This window comes from Podarcis cretensis (assembly GCF_951804945.1).
Source record: "Podarcis cretensis genome assembly, chromosome: 4".
Classification (NCBI taxonomy): domain Eukaryota; kingdom Metazoa; phylum Chordata; class Lepidosauria; order Squamata; family Lacertidae; genus Podarcis; species Podarcis cretensis.
In genome coordinates, this window is record NC_137173.1 from 64,534,665 (window position 1) to 64,561,026 (window position 26,362).

At 41.3% G+C, this 26,362-nt stretch overlaps 1 long non-coding RNA gene and 1 pseudogene across 4 annotated transcripts in view; one reads left to right on the forward strand and one right to left on the reverse strand.

Moving 5' to 3' along the window:
- LOC307214004 overlaps positions 1-26,362 on the reverse strand; it is a 583,863-nt gene that overhangs the window by 460,221 nt on the left and 97,280 nt on the right. The window lies entirely within an intron of this gene.
- Positions 18,808-22,398, forward strand: LOC307213914 (annotated as a pseudogene). Its single transcript has 4 exons — positions 18,808-18,814; positions 19,122-20,319; positions 20,499-20,647; positions 20,884-22,398. The product of its transcript is annotated as an uncharacterized misc_RNA (transcript).

Here is a 26,362-nt window from a genome sequence, read left to right on the forward strand (position 1 = left end):
GACAATCCTTCCCCAAGCTCTATACCACTCTCTCCACACTGCTGCAAGCAGTATTGAGTCCTTTGCATCAACCACATTGCAGCGCGCAAGGATGGAATGGTACAAATTCGGGGTTAATTGATTAAAACCTTAATCTAAACCTGTTATGGGTCATATCAGGAAAGGGATTGAAAAAGAAAAACTGTCAATATCATAATGCCATTATACAACTCTATATTGAAATCACATTTTTAATCCGAGGTGGATTTAGGGAAGCGACCTGTTCAAAAGCACTTGGCACAGAGCCTTGGGGGAACTGCAAAGGGTGCTGTATCGATGATGTAGAATGGAAGGTGAGAGATGGGATCACTGAATTTCAGCACACTGCTGAAACCTGAGAGCCCGGGGCCTGCCACTGTCATAATACTATATATAGTTCTGGTCATCTCACCTAAAAAACAATATTGTAGTGCTAGAAAGGACTCAACCAATATGATCAAGGGGGTGAAGCAACTTCCATATGAGGAAAAGTTACAACATTTGAAGCTTTGGAGTTTAGAAAAGAGGTGAACAAGGGAGGACAAGTGTATAAGAATATGAATGGTGGGGAGAAAGCAGATAGGGAAATATTTTGGTCCCTTCTTTGATAATACTAGAACTCAGAGGTATCCACTAAAGCTGAAGGTTGGAAGATTCAAGACAGAAAGGGAAAGTACTTCTTCACACAGCACATATATAAAACTATGAAACTCAATTTCCACTAAATGTAGCGATGGCCATCAATTCAGATGACTTACAGGGAGGAGTGTGTGTGTGTGTGAAATGGCCGAGAGAGATTGGCATCAGAACTTACTGATAATTCTTGTCTGCATAGAAAGTACATTAATTGCTTAGAAATTGTTGCTGTGCCACCTTGTACAGCTCCAAAAAATGCATTGCCATGTAAGATAACTGGTTGTGATTGACACACAGTTAAAATTATACAGAGCTCCATATTACACCTCTTCTCTGTGAATCAATTTAGATCCAATATCTTCTGCATGCTGCACCACTGAAAACCTTTATCATAACATATGCAGCTGCAATAACAGTTTAAAAGGGCTGAGTGCCAGCCTGTGTCCGTATAGCACACACAGCACCTGCATCTCAGCTGCTGCTTAAGCCACACATTACTGGCATTTAGAAGCTGCATGAACAGACACTAGTAAACGGGAAAAGGGTGCAGACAAGGTATTGTTGGACTACAACTCCCATCATTCCTCAGCTTTGTCCATACCGGCTAAGGATGATGGGAGCTGGAGTCCAACAATATGTGGCAGGCCACAGGTTCTCCATCCTAGCTTTAACAGGTTTTGGAGAGGTGGCTTACATCATGGGTAGGCAAACTAAAGCCCGGGGGCCGGATCCAGCCCAATCGGCTTCTAAATCTGGCCCGTGGATGGTCCGGGAATTAGCATGTTTTTACATGAGTAGAATGTGTGCTTTTATTTAAAATGCATCTCTGGGTTATTTGTGGGGCATAGGAATTCGTTCACACACACACCCCCATATAGTCTAGCCCCCCACAAGGTCTGAGGGACAGTGGACCAGCCCCCTGCTGAAAATGTTTGCTGACCCCTGGCTTACACGATGGCATTGGAACACGGCTTCCTATGGGAAACATATAAGGATGTCACTCAATTCAAGAACTCTTAGTCAATTGATAGACCAAAATCTGGCTAAAAGAAAGGTATACTTTGTTTTGGAGATGATGCTTGTGTGTGATGCAGCAAGCATTATCATAGTACAGGTATTCCCTTGTGAGAGAAAAGAAAGAGCGCTTCCTTTAAGATGTTGTTTACAATCTGTAGCTTCATTTGTATTTGTATTTAATTTGCCCCCCCCCCCAAAAAAAATCTAGCTTGATTAATCAGAATATGTTGGCTCCCTCACTGTAAGAAGTGAGGTTAGAGGCAACCAGGCAGAGGGCCTTTTCAGTAGTGGCACCCGCCATAAGATGCCAAGGAGATAAATAACTATACAACATTTAGAAGACAGCCCTGTATTGGGAAGTTTTTAAAGTTTAATGTTTTAATATGTTTTTGTATATGCCAGAAGCCACCCAGAGTGGCTGGGGCAACCTAGTCAGATGGGCGGGGTACAAATATCATCATCATCATTTCAAGATGTTCAAAAGAAGATTGGACCAGATGACCCTGGGGGGGGGGGTTCCTTTGAACTCTAGAGTTCTATAAAAATAAAATCTCAAAAGGACTGTAAGACTGAAAAAAATTTCTATCATGCACTGTGACAATGAGAAAACTGGTTTTAGATTAATTGTAAAGAATAACTGAAGGATAGATGAACAATAGGGCTTGCACAATTTGCCTTCCCTTTTCATTTGGCAAATTGGTGACAATAGCGACACACCCAGCCCGTCATATCCATTCCCCCACAAACTAAGCAGACGTACCTTTCTATCATGGCAGAACCCCAGCGCCGTTAGGAGAAAATGAGAGTAACCCTTTCTTCCAGCCTGCCAGGGGATTCTGTAACCTTGTAATTATCTGGCTTTAGATTGAAGAGATACGTTGTAATTGTGTACAAAAGAGGTCACAGGTTTATGCATTGTCTGACAGGCTACTGAGAAAGAGCTACAATGGAGCGTTTCCAGCAGACCTTTTACATTTATTTTCCCCACCTGCACTGAATGTTAATGCCATCGGCCTGACTCACATGCAAGTATTTTTATGAACATGTGATTAACTGGTGCCACATACACAGAAAAAGACAGAGAGCCCAAAATGTCAGGCTGTATTTGCTGAAATGGTTCTGTAGGTTCTTTTGCTGTTATTCTTTCCTCTCACCAAATGCAGATGCCCATTGGAAAAGTTGAGCTATTCTATGTAAAGTTGGCCAAGAAATGCCTTTAAAACAGGTGTAGCCCTCCTTGTTCTTTAACACAGATAGTGATTCATTTACATGAGTAATAGGAACCATAAACAAACAAACAAAAAATGTTAGAAACTGCCATCTATTTATATAGTAATTTGAGAATTATGCATAATCCTGTTAGGTGGCTTGTACAACGTTCACTCTTCATTTGGCCTCCTAAAATCTCTTAGGAGCCTCAGCACAAATCAAAGAGCCTTTGGGGGAAATGGAGCTCTCTAGATACTTTTTCACCCACATACCCTGCTTCTTGGGTGATCTCTTTTGCTTTTATGCTGACAGCTCCCTTGCCCTTTTCTTTTTTCACCTTCATCATGAACTTCCTTTCAAAACCTTTCTTTCAGCTTAGGTAACATTTCTGCTTGGAGGGCCTGCATTCATCTCAACCCATTCCTCTTACGCTATCACTGATTCATACCAATTACTGGTCACTGCTAAAGATGCTGTCATCTCTTACACCACTGAAGCATACAAAACTATAACCCTATTTGATTCATCCTTCTCCTTCCAAATCCAGAACAATCACATGGTCCTCCTACTTCACTTTCAGCCTCTCCATTATCTACCCATTCCCTTCCATAACTATTGATAAAATAGTTGTCCTTGATTTTTCTCATCTAGGCTTTGGCAGCTTCCCTGCTGGCATTCCTACTTGCTATGTTTCTCACTTGCTATATTTTGCTCCACTCGTCTTTCTTTCCTATTGTTATTCATATGTCACCTCTGTTCTCAAGTCTAACTCTGGCTACCAATGAGCTTTCATATCGATTTCAATATACTAATCCACACACACAAAGCTATTTGTTTCTCTCCCACTGTGTATATCTCCCTCTCATACTTCTCCTTCTAGTCTTCAATCCGCACAAGCTCATTTGCTGTTGATTTCTGTGGTCTCTGTGCCTTTTGCATTTTGTTCCCTGTGCTGTGAAAATTCTCTCCATCTCCCACACACATCAGGCCTCTGCCCCTTCATTCTTCAAAACCCTTCCTTCTGATCTATCTCTTTAGCAAAGCCTCACCAAACCACTTGCTCATTTGTGTTCCTCTGCTTCAGCAAAATGTCTTTCAGATTTCCTGGTATCCCATCCCATCATGGCCACATCACATGCATGCTCTGTTAAGCAGCAAGCACTAGGTCTGACATACATAAATTTTGAGGAATAGGAGGAGAGGTAGCCAAAGAGATCATATTAGGCCATTCCTAGATACATTTTCTATGCATGGAGGAAGAAACCAAGTGTAGGATGAGTAGTGAAAGTTTTGTACGGATTTTTGCTGTGCAGTCAGCATACATTGTGTGTGTGTGTGTGTGTGTGCGCGCGCACACACACACACAAACTATAACATTACAACAGTAACAACATATCAAGAGAATATCTATTGGTAGACAATGACAGCCATTAAAAATAGAGCACAAGCTGAAGACTGTTTTGTTGTAGAAACATCTTCAAATGGAACTAACTCCAAAAGTTCTCTCTATTTGATATTGTTTTTACTAAACATCTTTGTTAAAATTAACAGGGGAGGGAGCTGAGCTCACTTATCACCAAGAATGGTTGTATTCTTAGAAGACTGTACATGGCATAAAACCCCAGTAGCTATATCTATTCTGCATATAAGTAAGTTAATAATACATCGTTCTCTTAAAATAATATTAACTGACTCTGCCCATGTAGCAATGGGGGTGAACTCCTGCAGTCTGGCTTGAAATTAGGCTTAGAGCACTGAACTATTGCACAAAAACCTTGTAAAACAACTTAGGGGTATATCTGCTTGAACAGTGCAGCTTCCTCTCCCTCTCTTCCTCCCCACCCCCTCCAATCTGCTATACATGGTTGAGGGGAACCTAAATCAGATTTGAGAGGCAGATGGGAGAGGAGAGGGAGGGAAAGTTGCATTGTACAAGCAGAAGTCCTTGTGCAAACAAATTGATTTTGTTGGATACAACCCTTAGTTTATTTAGCCACAATGATACTATTGAGAATTTGCCAGGATCTACGCTTTCCCCAAACCTTGCCTAGTCAACTCACCAATCAACCTCTTTGCATCTACCCCCTTGCTAAAATGTTCCCGAATTTTTTTATATATCATTTCAGGAATTTTGGTCAAGAATGTTTGTTCATTGTTTGTATAGTTACTAAAACCAGTCCAAATGTCTGGGAACTTATCAAGCTTCGATCGTCCTCTGATAACTCTAAGATGGTGTTTCCATTGTTCCAGTACTGCTGCTGTCCATATTTCCCCATACCATCCAATTAGTCCTATTAATAAATTAATAATTAATAAATGTGACACTACTTGCAACAACGTCACTAGAACTTTGAAAATTGCATTCAGATTACTTCTTTCAAATATGGAGAGCAGACATAGTCATTAAGTCTTTTACAATTTGTAGGCATGTTCATTTCAGTCAAGACTTTTTCCCCAAAAGGCCTCTGTTGGAGGGCAGGTCATCTTCTTAAATTCAAATTAATAAATGTGACTCACTGGAGTGTACTACCATTTATGAACAAGCTTGAAAGACCGACTTGCAGATTACCAGAAAGCGTACAAGAGGTTGCTAGTCCCAAGCTGGGTCTTACCATTTCAAGTTTAAAGGTACATATTCCTAAAATCCTTTTTTCCATTCAGATTGAAGAACCAGAAAACCTCAAGTGGCCTATCCCTCCCCCCCCCCGAAACTTAACTCTCTAAGTTGGCAGAAGCAAACCTTCACATGCGTAATTTTCTCTAACTGCAATTGCAACTTTTAAAACAGGCTTATAAAAGCAACCGATCACTGCAGTGAGAAACACAGGCACATACAACTCTATGTTCTGGGTTTTTTCTTTAAAAGAGCAGGTCTTTTATATAGTAATATTAATACCTCTCCTCCACCCTCCCCCTTCAATCGTCAGCGCAATATGTGCTCATTTCTTCGGGGGGGACAGTTCTGTATTTCATTAGTTTTCCTGAATTGCAAGGAAAAATGTAAAATCAATGCCTAACAACAGAAAGCTTCATGCAGGGTCTCAGAAAAATGAGAGACGAAGCAGGGCAACATTGTACTAAGCCTGGGCCTCAGCCAAACTTCTCTGTTTCTTGCCATTTTCAAAGCCTCAGGGAGTTTGTTTTGGGGCCTTTCTATTGCCTAAATCGAGTTGTAAAATGATCTCAAATTTAATATTTAGCCTGCAGTTCCTTTCCATTTATGTATATTTTCGAAGGGTTCCCCCCCCTCCTTTTTTGCCCATAAGAGCTGCTATGAAATAACACACTGAATATTAAGAAAGGATGGAAGAAAGAAATGGATCTTTTCTTAAATAACCACCGAGAACTATAATGATCAAACCAGGTCAGCTTTGGGGAAGGGGGAGAGTTTTATTCTATCCCTCTCCCCCTAATCTACAATCTAATAAGGCTCCCTCTACCCTGCTGTGCGCATTTGGAAGTAAAAGAAATGATATAGAATGTATTATTGATCATTCCTAGCGGAGCATCAGGAATGGTAAATCATACGGAACTACACAGTTCATTAGACATTGACAGAAGAAGCTGCACTTCTGAAACCTGTAGAGATGACAGCAAGTTCTTGCATTATAAATACCATATTTTACCCTCTGGAGAACTTTCTAAAACTAAAGCATAATTCTTCTCGCAAAACTTTCTCCCCCTTTTAGGGAGATTAGGCACTCAAGCTAAATGATGGAGTTTTGCCAAAGCTTCAGGAGAGAAACTCATTTTTCCCCTAGAGGGAGGATACACTTGCAGAATTATTTCTTATAATTAGCAGTGATGACTACATTTACAGTTGTTCACTCTCCAACATTCCTTATTTTACAATAAACCCAGAAGATAAACATTTGACCAGAGATCCACCCACCACTTCCGTGCTTGTCTTCCCAGGCTTTAACCACACTGCCAATTTCAAGCTCTAGATGCAAAATGAAAAGCCATTGTGATACCAGTGGTAGAAACTTATCAGAAAGCAAATGCACCACATTTTCAGGCAATTTACTCATAGCTACCAGGTTCAATGCTTTTTAACTCAGAAATCATATAATGAGCATTCACCATAAAGGGAAGATGCATAGTTTAGAAATGCACAGCCTCAGGTTAACATGACAAATGGAAAGTCACACTTCCCCCATGATTATTTATACATCTAATGATGCCATTGCTATGCATATGTATGCAATGTCTTTCAACTAGTAATTGTTACTTGCTTTTCTTGCCACTACACAAATAGTATATCCTAGTACAGAATCACACACGTCAGTGTGGTATATGTCACACCCACAAAAGGATTAATCAGCTCTCATTAGTTGCTAGGAAACCGTCTCTTGACCTTGGAGTATGTTCAACCACTGAGGGCATTCGGATGAGGTAATGCCTCCTCATTGTTACTGCAGAGTCTTGTCCTTTGCTGAGGGGAATTGCGGGGACTGAGCTTCTATCTAGAAATTGCACTGCAGTGATTAAACGCCCTATAAATAGATTAATTAGATAATAATAATCTTCCACGGTTGGCCTTCTTGTGCATTCTTCTACCGCATCTGTTACTAGGCATTCATAGATGAATGGTTTTACTTTGAGTGATTTTCATTTCCATGATAAAACCTATCGACACTCTCACCCACTAGCAAGAGTTATGGAGGGCACTCCATTTGTATTGTACCTGTTTGCTGTGGTCAGCAAGTATATTGCAGTTCATGAAAAATCACTAGCATGACTGGCACAAATTTATGCTGCTATGTGTACTATGCAAAGTGATGTGCATTGATATGTTCAGTAGAAAGAAAGGAGTTTATGACAAATGAACTCCAGACTGATTGGGTGTGGCTGCAATTGGCAAGGGTATATCAATTATCCCACAGTCTGTATTACAAGGATGCTTGTTATTCCCACATACATTTTGGGATTCAATTATTCACTATCTACATAGTGTTCTCTCTCTCTCTCTCTCTCTCTCTCTCTCTCTCTCTCTGTGTGTGTGTGTGTGTGTGTGTGTAATCACATATCACTTTATGTGTAGTAGGAGGTCATGTTGCCAATGTGAAGCCACCCTTAATGACCTCAAGGTGCAGGTGCACATAGAGGAAAAAGGGAAGTACCTCTTTGGGGTATTCAGAAGCCAGACTATTTGGGGTTTTTTAAAGACTGAAACCAGCACTTTGAATGCAGCTAGATTTCTAAGCGGTAACTATTGTAGCTCTTTAGAACTGGTACTATGTGTTGTTTTGGGTGGGGGGGAGGCAGTGCCCATTAGCAAACTTACTACCACTTTCTAAACCAGTACCAGTTCCCAAACACTTTTTACAGACAGCCCCATGTAGAAAGTATTGCCATAGTGATGCAAATGGCAGAATTCCAAACAAAGATGTGCTCTCCCAAGCCCACATTCGAAACATGTTCCTGTCTCAGCAATGTCTACCCTGGCTTGGACATGTCCACAGAATGGCAAGATCCCCAAGGATGTGCTCTACAGGGAGCTGGCTTCCACCACCAGGCCAGTTGTCTGCAAACGTGACATGAAGGCTGGCAATATCAACCCTACTATGTGGGAATCCCTTGCGAATGACAGCCATGGCTCTATCCATAGTAGTGTATCCATAGCAGTGACCAGAGGAGAAATTACCCCTGGGAGGAGTGCAAAGAGAAGAAATGCCATGGTCCATCTGCAGCAGCACAACTGGGCGCCTTCATCTGCCTCAGCTGCAACTACACATCTCTCCCACATTGGTCTCTACAGCCACAGCAGGGCACTGCAACCTTCCAACAGTTTGACCTCACTCCCAAAGGCACACTCCTCCATTGTCTCCAGTGACAGACAGATGCCAGTGATTCATTAGTGGACCTATCGTGTGTTTGCAGTATAGTGCTTAATGGAATCTGCCCCCGGGGTCTTTAAATCTTGGTTATCCAAATCCATAATTATAAAAGTAGATTAACTAGTGCATCAAACTATTCATACTATGCATTTCTAGACTTGCTTCTTAACTAAGCATGAAGGGCAGCATTACAACTGCAATCGTTTATTTCCTGCTTTGATTATTTACAGGACTATGCTAAAAAAATAGGAAGAACATTTTGAGAAGAAACAATAAATGAACTTGGACTTGATTGGTTTAGAAAAGGTTAACAATAAAATCAGTCTTATGCATGTTTACTTAGAAGTGCTCCCACTGAATTCAATGAAACTTGTTCCCATGCATGCGAGCATAGGTTTGCAGCCTAAATCAATTAGGCAAAGCTGATGTGCCACCAGCATGTGTTAATTAGAGGAAATTTTGTTTTTAAAATATTACAAACTATACTCAAAAGAGTATGGCAGGAAGGAAACAAAATTAATTCTGTTGATTTGGGGTGAATGTTTTAGCAAGGTTAAGCTCTTTCCAATGTGCACTTTAAAAGAAGGATAAAAGTCCATTTTGTAATCTTTTTAGGCCAGAAAGCAAGAGGCTATCCTGAGGAAATGAAATCCTGTAAGCTTTTTGTTGTTGTTGTTTTTTCAAGATGCCCTAACAATAATGCAGTTGGGTGAAAAGATCAGGAACACTTTATACACATTGTGCTAATTACTGCAAGTACTTAAAGTTGTAATTAGCTTATTATACTGCAGAGAACCTAACATGGCATGTCTTTCAAAAGAATTTCTCTCCAGATCATTAGTGGGAAAGCTCACAACATCTGCTTCAAATAAAATCAACCAATTAGCACAGGCAACTTCACATAGTTTGCAATCAGAGAATTATATTGTGCCAAGTGCTAATTTCAATGTGAATACTATCTCCTTCTTATATCCCACGCTTATCTGCCAGCACAGCTGGTGTTTAACACTACTGACTTCAGTCAAGTCTCCAAAAACTTATGTTAATTTGAAAGAACCTAATCAGAGTGTGCAACACAGAGTGAGGTTGATCTCTGCTTAATTAAAAGTGACCTTGTCATTTCACTGCCTATAAAACACCATTTATAGTTCAGTTACCATAAATATTCAGGTTTGTGTGTGAGAGATGGAAGACAGGCTTTAAACTATTTTCAGGTTGCAAAGTTGGAATGTGACATGCTGTTAAGTTGCGATTCAGTTTGGGATGCCATTAGTGTTTGGAGCCATAGCGCCTGGAAAATGTAGCTAGCTTTACTTAAGATTCAGATTTCATTTTCATTCCGAAATGGGTGCCCTTCCCATCTTTGTGGACATTTTCAGAGAGGTGGAAGGCAGAGATAATTAAAAAAGCGTCACTCCCAGTTCTTTCTTTCCTAGATTCCTTCCTTCTCATCCACAAAATCCGTATATTTCCTGATATGGACAGGACAAATCTAGTAGTTATCCTTTCCATTTGATTTCATTTTCTTTGCCTGCATCTGAACATGGGACAAGAGCAAATAGTAGCAGCTAAGATATAGACTGCTAACATCATAATGCCATTATTCAAATCAATGGCCCCATGAGGAAAAGTTACAACACTGGGGCTTTTTTGTTCAGAGAAAACACAAGTAACAGGTGACATTACAGAAGTGTGTCAAATTATGCATTGTATGGAGAAAGTGGATAGAGACGCATTTTATTATCTCTCTCATAGCAGAATTGGCAGGCCTCTGGTGAAGCTGAATGTTGGAAGATTCAGGACAAACAAAGGTATGTATTCACACGGTATGTATTTAAACTACAGAATATGCTCCCACAGGAGACAGTGATGGCCAGCAACTTGGATAGCTTTAAAAGCACATTAGACAAATTCATGGAAAATAAGACTGCAGGTGCCTAATAGCCATGATGGTTCCATACAACTTCCACTGTCAAAGGCAGTGTGCCTCTGAATAACAGTTGCTGGGCATCACAAGAAGTGTTTCATTTAGGTCCCGCTTGCAGGCTTGTGTTGGGAATTTGGCTGGCCGCTGTGAGAACAGAATGCCATGGTCTCCAATTCCCATGAAAAATAGAAAATAATCTGAAGTCCTGGAAGTGGGTAAAAAGTGTAGCCTGAAACCACTTAATACATGCCACCTTGCTCAGGCTTAGCAGGTCAGTGCCTGGACTGAAGACTGTGTGGGATCCCACCCACGCTGCCTTGAGTTTTATAGTGGGATGAATATAAACGCACTGCATAATTTATTTATTTTTTAAAATGTTGCCTGTGCTCCAGAGAGAAATATAGCAGTTAAACTAACCAAAACCTGTTGATTGCAGGTGCCCAGATTATCCACGTGAAAAGTGGTATAGTACATTTCAGTAAGGGCATGGAAAACCAGAGGATTGTGACTGTCTACAATACAGATCAGGTACCATGATCTAAGAAGCAGGATTACCAAAGAAGATTTGTTGCCTGATGTGTAGAGCAAGAAGAATACATCTCAGCAATATGACACAAAGAGCTGATGGGCAAGGATGTGGATTTAAGCAGCTCAGTGCTACACAGGATTTGAGTCATTTGTGCTCTGTTAAGCATTGTATGTTCTGAAAAAATTAGCACTGCTTGGTTCAATACTTTGTGGTTCATACTTTTTCTGCTTTGGATATCACGTTAAACAAAGGATACTGGAAAAGGCTATGTAAACGATAAATTGGTAATAGAAGTGTGCATGGTAAGTCAAGGCTTACACAAAGTGTTGACTATGTTTATCACAGATAAAAAAATTGAAAAAATAACATGGGGCAACTTACTTCTCATAATATATAATAATGTATTCCTCCACCCCTTTTCTGGTCAACTTCTTGTTATTAGTCCCTGGACAGAGGTCACAGTCTTCAGTCAGTCATGCCAAAGACCAACTAAAGCAATGAAATAGGCCATACATAGACGACAGTAAGCCACACTGTCATCAATGGCACTTACTTATGAGTAGCCATGCATAGGGTTGTGCTGCAAGTTGCCATTAATTTAAGCCTCATTAATTTCACTGTAGCATACTGGCAACTTTCGGTGGATTGTACCAAAACTATTTTTTCAGTAACAAGCATAACATTCTAAGGCTTCCTCCTCCTTTCCTAATTTATCCCCAAAAAGACATTTACTTTGTGCAGTTTTGCACATAAAAGCTATATAGGACAGAGTTAAGTGGTTAAAATATCACACACCTTAAAATGTGAACAGAACAGAGCTCTCCATAGAACAAGCAGGAAATTACATAAGCATTAACCTTTCTTACATAAAAACGACATTTTAGTTGGATACAAAGCAACACTGGGGGATTTAATTACATATAAAAAAGAGTTAAATAATTCAAGGTTTTTCATAGCTGGAGCTAACAAGCATTTATTATTTATTATTCCTTAGGCAAAAACAACAAAAACATTGTATTTTTAACACATAAAACAAAAATTACCAAGTCCTAATCTTGCTGCCACTGGTTGCAAATTCACTTTTTGAAGATGACAAAGACTGTACAAGGCCAACAAATCTTCCAAGTTTACAATCTGCATCTTCAAAATAACCCCCACCTCATCTCAGATGGCGGAACTCAAACCAGAAGAATTTGTGCCTGTGTAAGTCCCAAGAAAAGAACATGAGAGGGCAAGGTGACTTTTATACCTATTTGAAACCCTTTTCAGCTGAGTGACATGACTAGCAACCCAACAGAACTTGGCTGGTAAAAGGAGTGGTGTAGGTTAAATTCAGAGGAGCTCCTTCTGAATGGAATAGTGTAAAATAAACCAGCATAAAATTATGCCAGCATAAATTACACCATCTTCAAAAGATAGGATTGGTCACTAAATCAAACCTCAGATGGCTGCACTTAAGCCAAAGAAAGGGCTCTGGTTCAAGCAGAAGCAAGAATAGAGAGCAAGGATGAAATAAAGTTCATGTGAGACACATGGTGGATGGTACTCCTGTGATGTAAAGACAATGCAAGAGAGTAGAGTCAAAATGGGATTTTGCTGCCTAATATATTAGTATTTGGGATGGAGGTGAAGAATGCATTGATTCTTACATACTACTGGGCTCCCCTCAATGACTTAACAGCATGATGTCTGACACCTACTGGTTAATAGACATACTTTCAATAAGATCAATACAGGCTCATCACACAGCTGGCAGTACTGAGCATCTTTTTCATGGTTCAGCATGCAGCATTTATATTCTTTCTTGGTTGCCTAATTCTTACCTTGTGGGTTTTGATGACATTGCAATAAGTGTGGGGATTTTTAAAGAGATGTTGAATAATAATGGATAGCAATAAAGATCCAGGACACTCAACACATTCCATAAGTTTGAATTCATATTCAAACTTCAAGTACAATATCCTATCACCCAGTGAATAAAGATAGCAATAACTAGGATAAACAAATTAAATATGAGAATGTCATGAGAATATAGCACACACCAGTTTGAAATCAGAGAGATGTTAATGCAGCAGTACTTATTTGGTGAAAGAATATCCAACAATACTTCCCTGCTGTATTTTGTTGTATTTTTCATAGCAAACAACAAATATAAAAACTTCACAAAAGTGAATAGCCACATGAAGGAATCCACATCTCCTCTTGTGTCAGGCTGGGCAGGTGTATGCATGTGAAGTGTGAATGTTGAAGGGTAGCTGTGTTTTGATTCGCATATTGGTTCAGGAAATGCAGATACAGTGTGAACCAAATTTCTCCACCATCCCTTCTTTGGACACATAGATATTAATATCATTTGTAGTCATGTTAATGTGCCTGCGAACTTGGAGCCAGTGTGGACTAGTGGTTAAAACATTGGACTAGGACTTGGGAGACCAGGATTCAAATCCCAACTCAGCCATGACTTTGGGTCAACTACTGTCTCAGCCTAACCTACCTCACAGGGTTGTTGTCAGGATAAAATGAGAGGAAGAGAACTGAGTTTAGAGTGGGGTGCAGTTGTTTGTACCACCTTTTGCTATGCCAAACTTGTAGTAGATAAAAATGTCATAGAAAACATTTTTTGCTACTTGCAAAAGCTTTCGTTCTCTTTTTCAGAAACAAATAACAGTAATAAATATCAGGTTCACATTCCTGACATTAATACTAGCAGGTGTTTAAATCCTTGTTTGTAATAGTAATCTACATACTATTCCCCCATTTTTCTCTAAATTGCATTCACAGAGATAGGAGCTATGTGCTTAAAACTGAAGGTCCACATATCTCACATGGATTTTATTTGAGTACATAAAATTTATGCTGTGCATAAAATGATGAAGACAAGAGAACATGTTTGAAATATGTACATTTTGTATAAATATATTCCAGTCTTACGTCCTTGATGATCCGCGACTTCATGTTTTCTAGGTATGCTTTTGCATTGGAGAATATTTAAAATACTTTATTAAGTCTCTGATGAGATGGTTTATTTGTTAGTACTTTGCTGTTGTGCTGGTTATCTCTATTGGTATCTTCTTGCCTGACAATTAGGATTTTTAATTATTTAAACTGAACACAATGGTAAAAAGAACTAACCACTACTCAAAAACAACTTTTTCAAGATGGAATATAAGCTTTGCTCTCCGCAGGAAAACTGCAGCTTTTACATTCTGCCAACAACTCTTCCACACAATGGACAACCTCAATAAAAAACTCAAAAGATTTCAAAGGCAAGAAGACTGTCTAAATATTTCCCCGAAACATTGGCAGTAAGCATTTTACAGGAAACCTAATTAAATTTCCCTAAAAACAGCACAGGGTTTAATTTTACAGCTACATGATTACAGTACAGTATGATATATTACTGTAGCATCCAGCAGTCAGCTCCTGTCAGCATTATGTGACCTAGAATATGATGAGCTCTCATACATAAGAAGAATTTACAGATGCTATTGATTGGACTTTATTAACCTAATTACTCTTAATAGATGTAAATACAGTGCCAGTAGTGGAGATGTATACTACTTTTTTCACCATTAAGGGCTTGCTTGTGAAACTTTCTGGGCCCAGTTCGCACTTTCCTGCTCTGCCTCATCAAATCCTGTGTCCTGGTTTAAACATAATGCTAAACTATGGTTTGTTTAACAAACCATGCGGGAACCACAAATTGTTTGACCAAACAAACAAACAAACCGTGGCCCGTTTCTTCAAAATTTTGATTGTTTTCCAGTGACTGCTGCCTTCTGCCTTTGTAGCTAGATGAGCATCTAGAGTGGGGTGTGCAAATAAACCATGGTTAAGGAACCATAGCAGGGTTTACACATAATACCAAGTCATAGTTAAAACAAACCAGGGCTTCAGCCATGGTTCATTGGCAATAATAAGATCAGCTGGGGTTAATGGGAGTTGGAATCAAGCAACACCTGGGAGGGCTCGCAGGTTTCCAATCACTATTTTAAATAAAGAAATAAAATGTCTTTATTCTTTAAGAGTAACTGAGGGTGCAAACTTAGTCTTTCCACCCAGTGCCTGAAGTTGGTATTGCTTGTGATGACAAAGCAACAATATTCTGATGAGCTGCTTAAACTGTTCTGAATCTGAACTTCTTTGATTGTTTCCCCACCCCCTTACACCCTCCAATGAAACAAAACATTGCCAAGAAGAAAGAGTAATTTCACACTTGGCAAAACTTGGCATTTGGCAGCAATTCGTATAGCCCTGCAGAAAAACAGAAAGTGACTCATCAGCTATCCTTAAGCCCTATACCAGTTCTCTTCTCTCTTGGCAATGCACACATTTTATGATTTTCTTGTAATTTGAATACATTTTATCACTTACGAAATGCTAAACTGAGCTTAAAAGGAAGTGATCTCCTCTGCATTTAACATTCAGAGTGCAATCAGCTTTACAGCAGGTCAACCGCTTCCGCTAAAAGCAGCATGTTCAGATGATAAAGTGAGGAAGGGAAGACTGGAGCTCTTGTGGAGCAGTGGCATGCTTTACTAGCTCTCTCTACCCATGACTTACAAGTCATGAGGTTGTGCTGCAGCTGATCAGCATGATCAGTTGCTGGAGGCAGATATAAAGAACGCTCCAAAATGCCATTGAGTTTAACATGGATATAGAATTTCCAGTTCACAAATGGCAATTTATGGGCAAGATTACGCAAGTGAAGGACCAGGCAATTGAACAAATTATGGCATTTACAGTGGCCATAGCAAATGACCTTACAAGGTGTTATATTTTTGTCATATATTGTTGTTCTACAGTACTATAGTTTTCCTTTATGCTATAAGTTTTGGCCACAACCTTGCAGGAAACTGGCATATCCTTAAACTGATTATGATGGTATTTCATATTAGGCAAGGGAAGTTTGCATTGTGAATCTAATTTGAGTGTTCATGTAACACCTGAGTGTGGTGCAGTGGTTAGAGTGTTTAACTTAGACCTGGGAGGCCAGAGTTCAAATTCCACTCAGCCATGAAGCTCACTGAATGACCTTGGATCAGTCACTCACTCTCAGTCTAACCTACCTCACAGAGTCTTTGTGAGAATAAAATCAGGTGTTAAAGCACACACCCTTCAACTCCTTGGAGGAAAGATGAGATATAGATTTTAAAATAATAATTAAAAAATCAATGCATGGATATGTAGAGTACAACGTGCCACTAGTTTGGAGACTGAAAACACTGTAGGAAGCAGCAAAGTAAACTTTCTCACACTGTGCAATGAAAGACAACTCATTTTAATTCAGAAAAGGCCCTTTCCAGTAATGAAAGCAACTGTGCCCTCTAAATCCTTGATTTCTGCTGCTATTTTTCACTTGAGCTATTGGAGCAAGAGGAAGGAATGCTTCTAACAGATTTGAAACGCTGTCTTGATGAACTGTTTTCGTGTGTGTGTGTGTGTGTGTGTGTGTGTGTGTGAGAGAGAGAGAGAGAGAGAGAGAGAGAGAGAGAGAGAGAGAGAACATAGTGCTGTGTGGATGCATTATGTTCTCATGGTCAGGCTCATTTAAAGAAACATTCATACCAAGCACTGCTGCAGATCTTTAAACGGCTTCTTTATTATTTTTTCCTCTTGTTATTGTGCCTCTGCAGGGACTATATTGAGAGAAATCAGGGGATGAACAGAATACTGCACCTGTTTCAGAGCCTTTGTCTGGGCCTGTATAGTTGTATTAATATGAACAGTATTTCACCAAATCCCATTCATCATTATTTCAGGCCATTACCTCAGTGGGTTATCGCACAATACCAAGGACAAGTTGGGTTGACTATTGCCTGAATGAAGTGGAGAATAAAAGAACATGTTCTGCAGGTAGAAAGAAACCTGTTACAGCTGAAAAGGAGGAAAATTGCCACACCGTGCATATGCTCATCTAAACAGATACAGTCATTGCTGTGTAATAAGCTCACCAGTCTTCTATTTAGTTCATTGTTCGTCTTCTTTTTCTAGTGAAGTACCATAATAGGTACACTATTACTAAATTCTGTTGACCCTTTTTCATTACAAATGTCTTCAAAATAGAAGGAAATCACAATGGAAAGAGTCTGTGGGTCCTCCATTCCACAGGATTTGACTTCTATTATTTTTAAAAAAAACCTCCAAATATTATGGTCACCTACAGCCAGCTACTGCAAATCAAATACCCTGTACTCTAATGGAGATCACTAAAGACAATCCTGTCTCTTGCCTTAAAACTGTCTTAGACAACAGAGGAGTTTGAAATTGTAACATTTGATGCCCTTATTTTCAAGAGCAGTCATGTAGAACGAATAGTGTGAGTACTACGTTTTAAAACAGGAGTCTGCTTTGGAAGAAGGGAGCTTGTAGCAGCAGCCATTTTGGCCTGAATGTCAAATGAAGAATTAAAGCCTACAGCAGAATTGTTGCTGGACTGCAGTTCCCATCGTCCCAGAACATTGGCCAGGCTGGCTGGGGCAGATAGAAGTTGGAGTCCAACAACATCCAAGGACTACAGGTTCCTCATTCTCGATTTACATTATCTGTAGTAGAAGTTCCAAAGTTAGAATGATCTTTGGAGGTGTGACTCAATCATTCAGTTTGTACAGTGTGAACAGACAACTGCACAGGTTCCTCAAGTGAAGACTGCAGCCAATGAACTCCTCACCTGGTCTTGCCACTGCTGCACTACTTGGGGCCAAGACATCATTTGGCTTAGCATTATGTCTGAACATGGGCTTGCAGTTTGTCTTTCTCCAGACAAAGCACTAGCTGTAACCAAGGCTGGTTCTTGGTATGCCACTCATGATCTGTCTGGGGGAGAGCAACCACAAGTCCAAGTTTGAACATAATGCTAAGCCAGGTAGCATAGCAGCAGGAGGACTGGAGGAGAAGTACAGTGGTCGCTAGCTTCATTCCAGGAACTTGCATGTTTGCTTGCTTACATGCAAACCAGCCCAATATGACAGAAATACCAAACTTATCCTTCCTTTTTGAACCTGAAAACTTGTTTTCTCAGAGATAAAATCATTTGAATAATGTAACCAAAAAGATTTTATCTATACAGTATGTGATGTCTTTGCGTCTTTTGCCAAACAGGGAGAGAGAGAGAGAGAGAGAGAGAGAGAGAGAGAATGAATATGTGCATGTGCACAAGAATACAGTATTGCTGCACAGGTTGAGGCAAGCGTGTTTGGGAACATGAGGTCCACTAATTCTCTTGGACTTTCTACAACAAATTGAAAAAGGTATTTAAGTATACCTTCTTGAAGAAACCAGAGGCCTTTCTCCTGGGCATGGTCGGCCAATTGGTGCCAAAGAAGGATAGAACTTTCTTTATGTACGCCACAACAGCAGCAAGAATACTTATTGCAAAGTATTGGAAGACACAAGATCTACCCACCTTGGAAGAATGGCAGATGAAAGTAATGGACTATATGGAATTGGCGGAAATGACTGGCAGAATCCGAGACTAGGGAGAAGAGTTGGTGGAAGAAGATTGGAAGAAATTTAAAGATTATTTACAGAAACATTGCAAAATTAATGAATGTTAAAATGATGTTGGAATGAAATGAAGTGGTTTTAGTAATAAGGCTAAATAGGAATACGTAAAAATGGATTGATATTAGATGAAAAGTATAAAGTTACAATATGTGAAGATAAAGAACTAAGATAAAACAAAGAGGGTAAGGATTTGCTGAAATAACTATTTGAACTGGAATACAAAAAAGGGAGGTGTGAGGAAGTCATGAAAATAAGTAAATGAATTGTAAGATATAGAAAGAGGGACTTATTTTTAACTGTTTTTATTCTTTTTGTAATCTGTATTTTTCTTTTTTCTTTTTCTTTTTTCTGTATCTTTTTTCTTATTGAAATCTTAATATTATTTTAAAAAATAATAATAATAAATAATAATTCTCTTAGACTTGACTTTGTTTTTCAGCATCTGATGCTGTCAACAACCCAGCTGTGTGGGGCTTAGTCGAGGGGCATGGGGAGCGAGGGGCCGTCAGGATGTTGGGGGACATGGATGAAGAAGACGAGGCCTTCCAGCTTCCGACAGGAGGGACCAGGCTGGCCTCTCTCTTTGGACAGGATCAAACAACTACAGAATCTGGAAATGTGCTCTTCCAATACAGGCCATCCAAGTGAGCCAAAATTAGTCAACCAGCTACCGCTGCAGGTCTGTCTACTCAGAAGCATCCTCCTGCAGCTACAGCTGCTCCTGCGCCCACTGCAGCAGTGCAGTCAGTCTTCTTCACTACAGTTGTTCATGCATATTTATTAACAAATGGGAGATATGTGAGACATGGCAAGTATAGGGCAGCTGTAGTGGGAGGCAATGCAAGCAAAAAGTACAGGCTGCTTCTTTATATCAGCCAGCTGCAGCAGATTGCAACCGCCAGGATCGATGCATGGTTTGTATTCACGGTGCACCCCAACAACTACTGCACATTTTATGATGATCAGTGGCAGAAATGGTCCGTCATGTTTGAATCAGAAATGGTGGCTGTGGACTTCAGCAAGCAGCTGTGCATTGCCAAGTATAACAGCAGCGCTTCTCTTGACTCAATGTTTTACCAGGGTCTTGTTCTCAGAGACGGCCAAGGTGTGGCGACTGGAGATGTCCTGGAGATCACTTTTACAGGCTGGCTGTTCCAGAACGGTAGTGTTGGGCAGGTTTTCGACTCAAATGTAAATGAAGAAAAGTTGCTGCGTCTGAAGCTAGGCTCTGGCAAAGTCATCAAGGACTGGGAAGATGCAATGATTGGCATGAAGAGAGGAGGCAGGCGGTTCCTCCTTATCCCACCAGCATTGGCTTACGGGCCTTTGGGAGAAGCTGAACGCATTCCTCCGGACTCAACCCTGGCCTTTGAGGTGGAAGTCAAATGGGTGTGGTTTGCAAAGGACGCTGGCTCCACCGGACAGAGCCTGGGCCCCAGGGACTCCCTCACACCTTCACCAGCGCCACAATCAGAAAGCCCCACTACAGACCCAGCATGGCTCCAAAGCCAGGCTACGTGGAGCAGAGCAACCTGTTATTTGAGCAGAGCAACAGCTCACTGCAGAGGACCATGGAGCACACCCAGGCAAGGGTCCTACATGCTGAACAGGAGAAGGTCAGGGTCAGCAAGGAACTAGTGGAAACCATGGTGCAAATCTCCCAGATCCAGCAGAGATTGATCTGTCTTCAGAAGCAGGGGATGGATTTCCACTCCCAACTGAATGAAGCCCTGACAGAGTTGGAGGGGCACAGCGCCCTGGTCAACCTACTGCATGCACTGCTGGCAGAACTTGAGAAGTTGTCTGACTTGAAAAGCAGATACCAGGAGGTGAACCTGATCGGGATGCAGTTGGAGGAAAAGGTGGCAGGCCTGGACGTAGAGCTGGCTTATCACCGCGTTCAAATTGAGAATCTGGATAAGGTCAGGATCAGCCAGGAGATCGCAGAGCCAGTGTGGTGTAGTGGTTAGGAGCAGTGGACTTGTAATGTGGTGAACCAGATTTGCTTCCCCGCTCCTCCACATGCAGCTGCTGGGTGACCTTGGGCCAGTCACACTTCTTTGAAGTCTCTCAGCCCCACTCACCTCACAGAGTGTTTGTTGTGGGGGAGGAAGGGAAAGGAGAATGTTAGCCGCTTTGAGACTCCTTAAAGGGAGTGAAAGGCGGGATATCAAATCCAAACTCCTCCTCTTCTTCTTCAGAAGCCAAGTTGCAGATCACCCAGCTCCAGCTGGAGCAGTTCCGTCATCAGAAGCAGGAGATGGATCTCCACTCCCAAGTGAATCAAGCCCTGACTGAATCAGAGGGGCACAGCACCCTGGTCAACCGACTGCATGCACAGCTGGTGGAACTTCAGAAGCCGTCTGACGACATTAAAAGCAGATACCAGGAGGAGCAGCAGCTGATCGGGAAGCAGTTGGATGAGAAGGTGGCAGCCGTGAAAGAAGAGCTGGCTGATCTCCTCGTTCAGAAGGAGAATCTGGATAAGACAACAACTCTGCAGCTGCTGGAGAGTCAGGGGGAGCAAAGGAGGAGGAGGAGCACCAAGGAGGAAGGACCTGCGGAAAGGAAGCAGCCAAGTCCCGCACCCCTTTATGAGGATCCCCACAGCAACTCTCTCTGAAAACCAGCACCAGTGGCATCCCCCGCTCCTTTGGCTAATCTGAAGGAAAGCTCAAGCAGTCCTCCATTCACCGCTCTCAAAGGAGCCCAAGACAGACTGCTTTTTGCAGTTCCTGAGGCTCATTCTTCGGAAGAACAGGGTGAACAGACTCCTGCGGCCTCTGCTCAAACTGCAAGGCCGCCTCTCAGGCTCTCTGCCAGTACCGAGAAGGAAAAGCCAAGCACTCAGGGTGAAATGGACACAATAGACACCGCCATTCTGGCACCTCCAAATCCAGCGGCGGATGAGATGGCACCTGCAATGGAGGGGCCCACAATGGGTCCAGAAGGCAAGGAGGAGAGTGGGGCAAGTCAGCACACCGCAGGCCCCACCTCTGAAGCTGCTCTAGCCGACAAGCAGCAGGACTTGCTGGAGCCTCACAGCCAAGACCAGCGTCCAGCCGCTTGTTGCAAGCGGATTCCAGTCTTCTTGAGGACAAGGGTGGTTTCTTCAAAATTGCCACTCTCAAGCCATCTGCATTGGGAAATCTGTTGGCAGAAGACGAAGACGAGGAAGAGGTGAGCCTTAAGGGTCGGCCTCCCCCCACCCCACTCTTTGATGATGACGACAACGACGATGACCTGTACCTGCTGGGATGAGCAGCCTGGAAAATGCCATGGCAATACTTTCTTCTCTCAAGAGATTGCTGATCTAGGGCTGAGATGGATGGAGCTGGGGGTTTCCTGTGGGCCTCCCCAGATTGCTCATTTGGGCTGAGGTGGCCTTAACTTGTGGTTTTTGAGGCTGCGGGCGGGAAGAGGGGTATCTCTCTCTCTCTCTCTCTCTCTCTCTCAGTAGCAAATGTCAATTGGGGACCTGGTCTAGCTTCAAAGTCCTGACTGTTTAATTCACCACTGAATTACAGGGTACAGAACACACCTGTACCCTACATGCTTTTGACCCAGCTGCTGTTGGGAGTAGTGGTGGGTTTCACCTTGAACAGCTCCTCTCTATGGAAACTAAACTTAACCTATTGCCATAGCTCACCTCCAGTTTTGAACCTTGGCAAAACCGGATCTTGAAAATAATAATAATAAAGTGCAATTAAAATAAAATAAAATAAAAAACAACACAACACAACACAAAAACAAGCCAGCTGTGTGAAAATATTCAAGGACAGATGGAGTGGGAAAGTATCTTATTTGGATTTGTATTTTTAAAAATGGTTTAAACTCAGGTTTAGAAAGGGCATATTCTTATTGTTAAGTACTGTATGTTGCCCTCTGATTAGTTCAGTCCTATTTAATTTATACTAAATTTATCTCAGCTGTACATTTTAACTTTGCAAAAGCAGTGGGGCCATCCTAATTAATGCTGTTAATATTTGTATCTGCACCGTCTACCTACATAGTTAACATTTATTCTTCAGTGATTAATTAAAAGGAAATTTGGGTTTTTAATTTTTTTTATTTAAGCTTAAATTTAGATCATACACAAATCAAGGATAGTGTTCTAGCTGACTGAAAGTACTTACAGGATAAAGGCAGCCATAGTATTAATTGGGGATAGGGGCAGAAAAGTTGACATGTTTACCTATTGCACTTGTAGTGGCAACTGCAAAAGATCAGAACTACCTGCATGCAGAAAACATTTTCCTGCCTTGTCTAGTACCCTAACACATTTAACTCCTGAACAACATTTAACTTCCTGATCAACTTTCAAATGTCATATTGTCAGCCTCTACTCTGTTCTTTCATGTATCCTTTTATGTGGTAGCTCTGCTGGATTTTATTGGTTTTATGGACCTCACTGCTAAACTTTTATGTTTGCTCTTTTGTTTTATCTTACTAATTGGTTGCATGTCAGCTTTAAGGGTTTTCTACTGAAACACAACCAAGGAAACAGATCAGCAAAAAAAACCCCCCAAACCCTACTTGAGATCAAAGTAGTTATTAAGAGAGTTATCACTTTACGTAAGATGATCAGCTTCAGAATTGGTAGTCTGTGCCTTAAGAGTGCATGTGACTTATTTATATTTTTAATCTGGATGAGAGAATTAGCACACTGGTCCAATCTAGGTCTTACCCTAATTGTGTGGTTACAACTATAACTCTTTTTGAAGAAATAATAATACTAGGTAGGGTGGGCAAAATTCATTGAGACCATGATGCACTAGAAGCAATTCCCTCTGCAGCGGTGATCTAAATATACATTATATTTTAATTATTTTCCTATGAAAGGCAGTTCATTAAAATGCAATGGCTCTGTTGAAAGCTCATTAATAAATTTACTTTTATACTGACCAGTAACCTCCACTGTAAGTGGAACTACTCACCTATGTAAATTTGAATGTATATAGTCGGTTTGCTGGATTGAAGCCAACGATGGAATAATTTGTGAGCTTGCAAATTGAAAGTGTTCATTTACCAAGCCTATAATTAAGAAAAACTTCAGTCCAAACCATATTATAACTATAATAGATTTCACACTTCATAAAAAGACAAGAAAGTGTAGCTGCATATTGCAGAGAATTAATATTTGTTTTGTATAGTGTGCGTTTTAAAATTAGAATCATATATTTTCAAGTTTGGTTTTTTTGGTGGGGGGAGAGAAGAGTATGTGAAGATTCTGATATGCACAAACTGCTTAAAGGGCCCAGTCCAAATTTTGCCCACCCAACTCAGCTCCCAACCCTGAAAATCAATCAGCAATTGTGCTAATTGAGCTATTTGGAAGTGAGGAAAGACGGAGGACTAAATCCTGAATAAACATAGTGTTCCCTTTTGAACAACAAGTCTGAGCTATGACCATTCAAAAACAAGGCTCTACACATCTATCCATAGCTGGATGATGAACTGAGTGCTCAAACAGGTGCTTCATGCATATCCCCCCTACCTAGCATAGCAGCTGGGGCTGTGCATATGCATACTGAATGCAAAATTGGCTGTAATGATGCTGAACTGTTCGGGATTCAGCACTAGCTGAACTGGGCCAGCAATCTGGAACCCAAGATTGCCAGAAGTTTGCTACATTGTTAGCAAAAAGTCAGCCTTGGATTGAATACCTGGCATGGCATCCCTCTATACTCACTGGTGATGTTTGAAGTTGGCAAATATGGCTATAGTTGTCCAGGGGCAGGGAGAGGGGAAAGAGAACTTTTGCATCTTTCTGTATTTCTTTGCAGCACAACCACTTTCTCATCCTCAGAGCTGTGAGGATCCAGTAGGAACATGCTGCTGGGGATTCAAAGTGCAGTAGTTTCCAGGGGGCCAGTTACAGTTCCATTATTATTATTATTATTATTAATCTGGTAGGACTGCCAGGGGTATGATACCTAACTGACCATCTCTGCAGCTGCCTTAGTAAAGGTAAAGGTAAAGGGACCCCTGACCATTAGGTCCAGTCATGACCGACTCTGGGGTTGCAGCACTCATCTCGCTTTATTGGCTGAGGGAGTCGGCATTTGTCTGCAGACAGCTTCTGGGTCATGTGGCCAGCATGACTAAGCCGCTTCTGGCGAACCAAAGTAGCGCACGGAAACGCCGTTTACCTTCCCGCCGGAGCAGTACCTATTTATCTACTTGCACTTTGACGTTCTTTCGAACTGCCTGGTTGGCAGGAGCAGGGACCGAGCAACGGGAGCTCACCCCGTCGCGGGGATTTGAACCGCCGACCCTCTGATCGGCAAGTCCTAGGCTAATCAGCTGCCTTAGCACTTTTCAAATGACAGCTACACATACAGCAAATGCCCCTTTCCCCTGACCTACACTCATTTCATTGTGCCATCAGAACAGTGTCTACACACTGTAAGTGCGATTGGGGGAAAATGCAAAAAGCAGGATCCATGGCTGGGCATACAACACCTGTGTCCTGTGCACTTACAGCTTGTACACTTGTAAGCATTGTTCAGATGGTAGAGTGAGTGCATGATCCCAATTCATCCCCGTGAATATTGACTGTTTGTGCATGGCTTTGGCTATTCCCTGCAAATTATCCCCTCACTCCAGTAATGGAAATGGAGCATATCAGCAAAGATGCTTGTAATGCCGATGACACTTTTGCCTTTCAGTTTTACTGTACAAATAGAAGGTGTGGGGAAGGGGCTTCAGCATAGTAATCCAGTTAAAGACACAACACAGAACTGGATCTGCACCAAGTATGATGGATGCAGGAGAACCACATGGCCAAAACTCCATGTACCCATTTCAGTAATTACCAGAGTAAGAGTACAACAAACCCTATCATGAGCAGATGTCACATGCTCTGAGCTGGACCCAGTTTGAAGCAGCAAACACTCACTCACCTGCTGACTGATGGAATTGACAGACTCTAGGGAACAAGCTGTAAAATCAATTATTCACATCTACTCCACTGCTGCCACCTACACATCCAGCAGAAGCACTGTGCAAACTGGGAATGCTTCACACACACACACACACACACACACACAGGTTAAGGCTGCAATTCTGTGCACACTTATGGGGATGTCTCACTGAAATCCGTGGGATTTCTGTGATGAGGGTTTTTAAAAAGTGAACAAATGTAAAATTTGACTTCATAGAAAAAACTATGGTCCAGTAAGCATGGAAGGAGAGCAGAGAGTAATGAAGCTCATCTTCAGCATAAGCTATTTCTAAACATTAATGCTATTCTAGGCTGCATCAACAGAAGTATAGTGTCCCGATCAAAGGAAGTAATAGTATTTCTCTATTCTGCCTTGACCAGGCCACACCTGGAATACTGTGTCTTGTTCTGGGTGCCACAATTTAATAAGGATATTGACAAGCTGATGTGCAAAGGAGGGTGACCAAGATAAAGGGTCTGGAAGCCAAGCTGTATGAGGAATAGCTAAGGCGAGTTTGGTATGTTTAGCATGGAAAAGAGGAGACGGAGAAGAGATACAATAGTCATCTTCAAATTTCTAAAGGGCTGTCACATGGAATATGGAACAAGCTTGTCTTCTCCTGCTCTGGAGGGTAGGACCCAAATCAGTGGATTCAAGTTATAAGAAAGGAGATTCCAACTAAACATCTTGAAGAACTTTCTGATGGCAAGAGCTGTTCAACAGTGGAATGGAC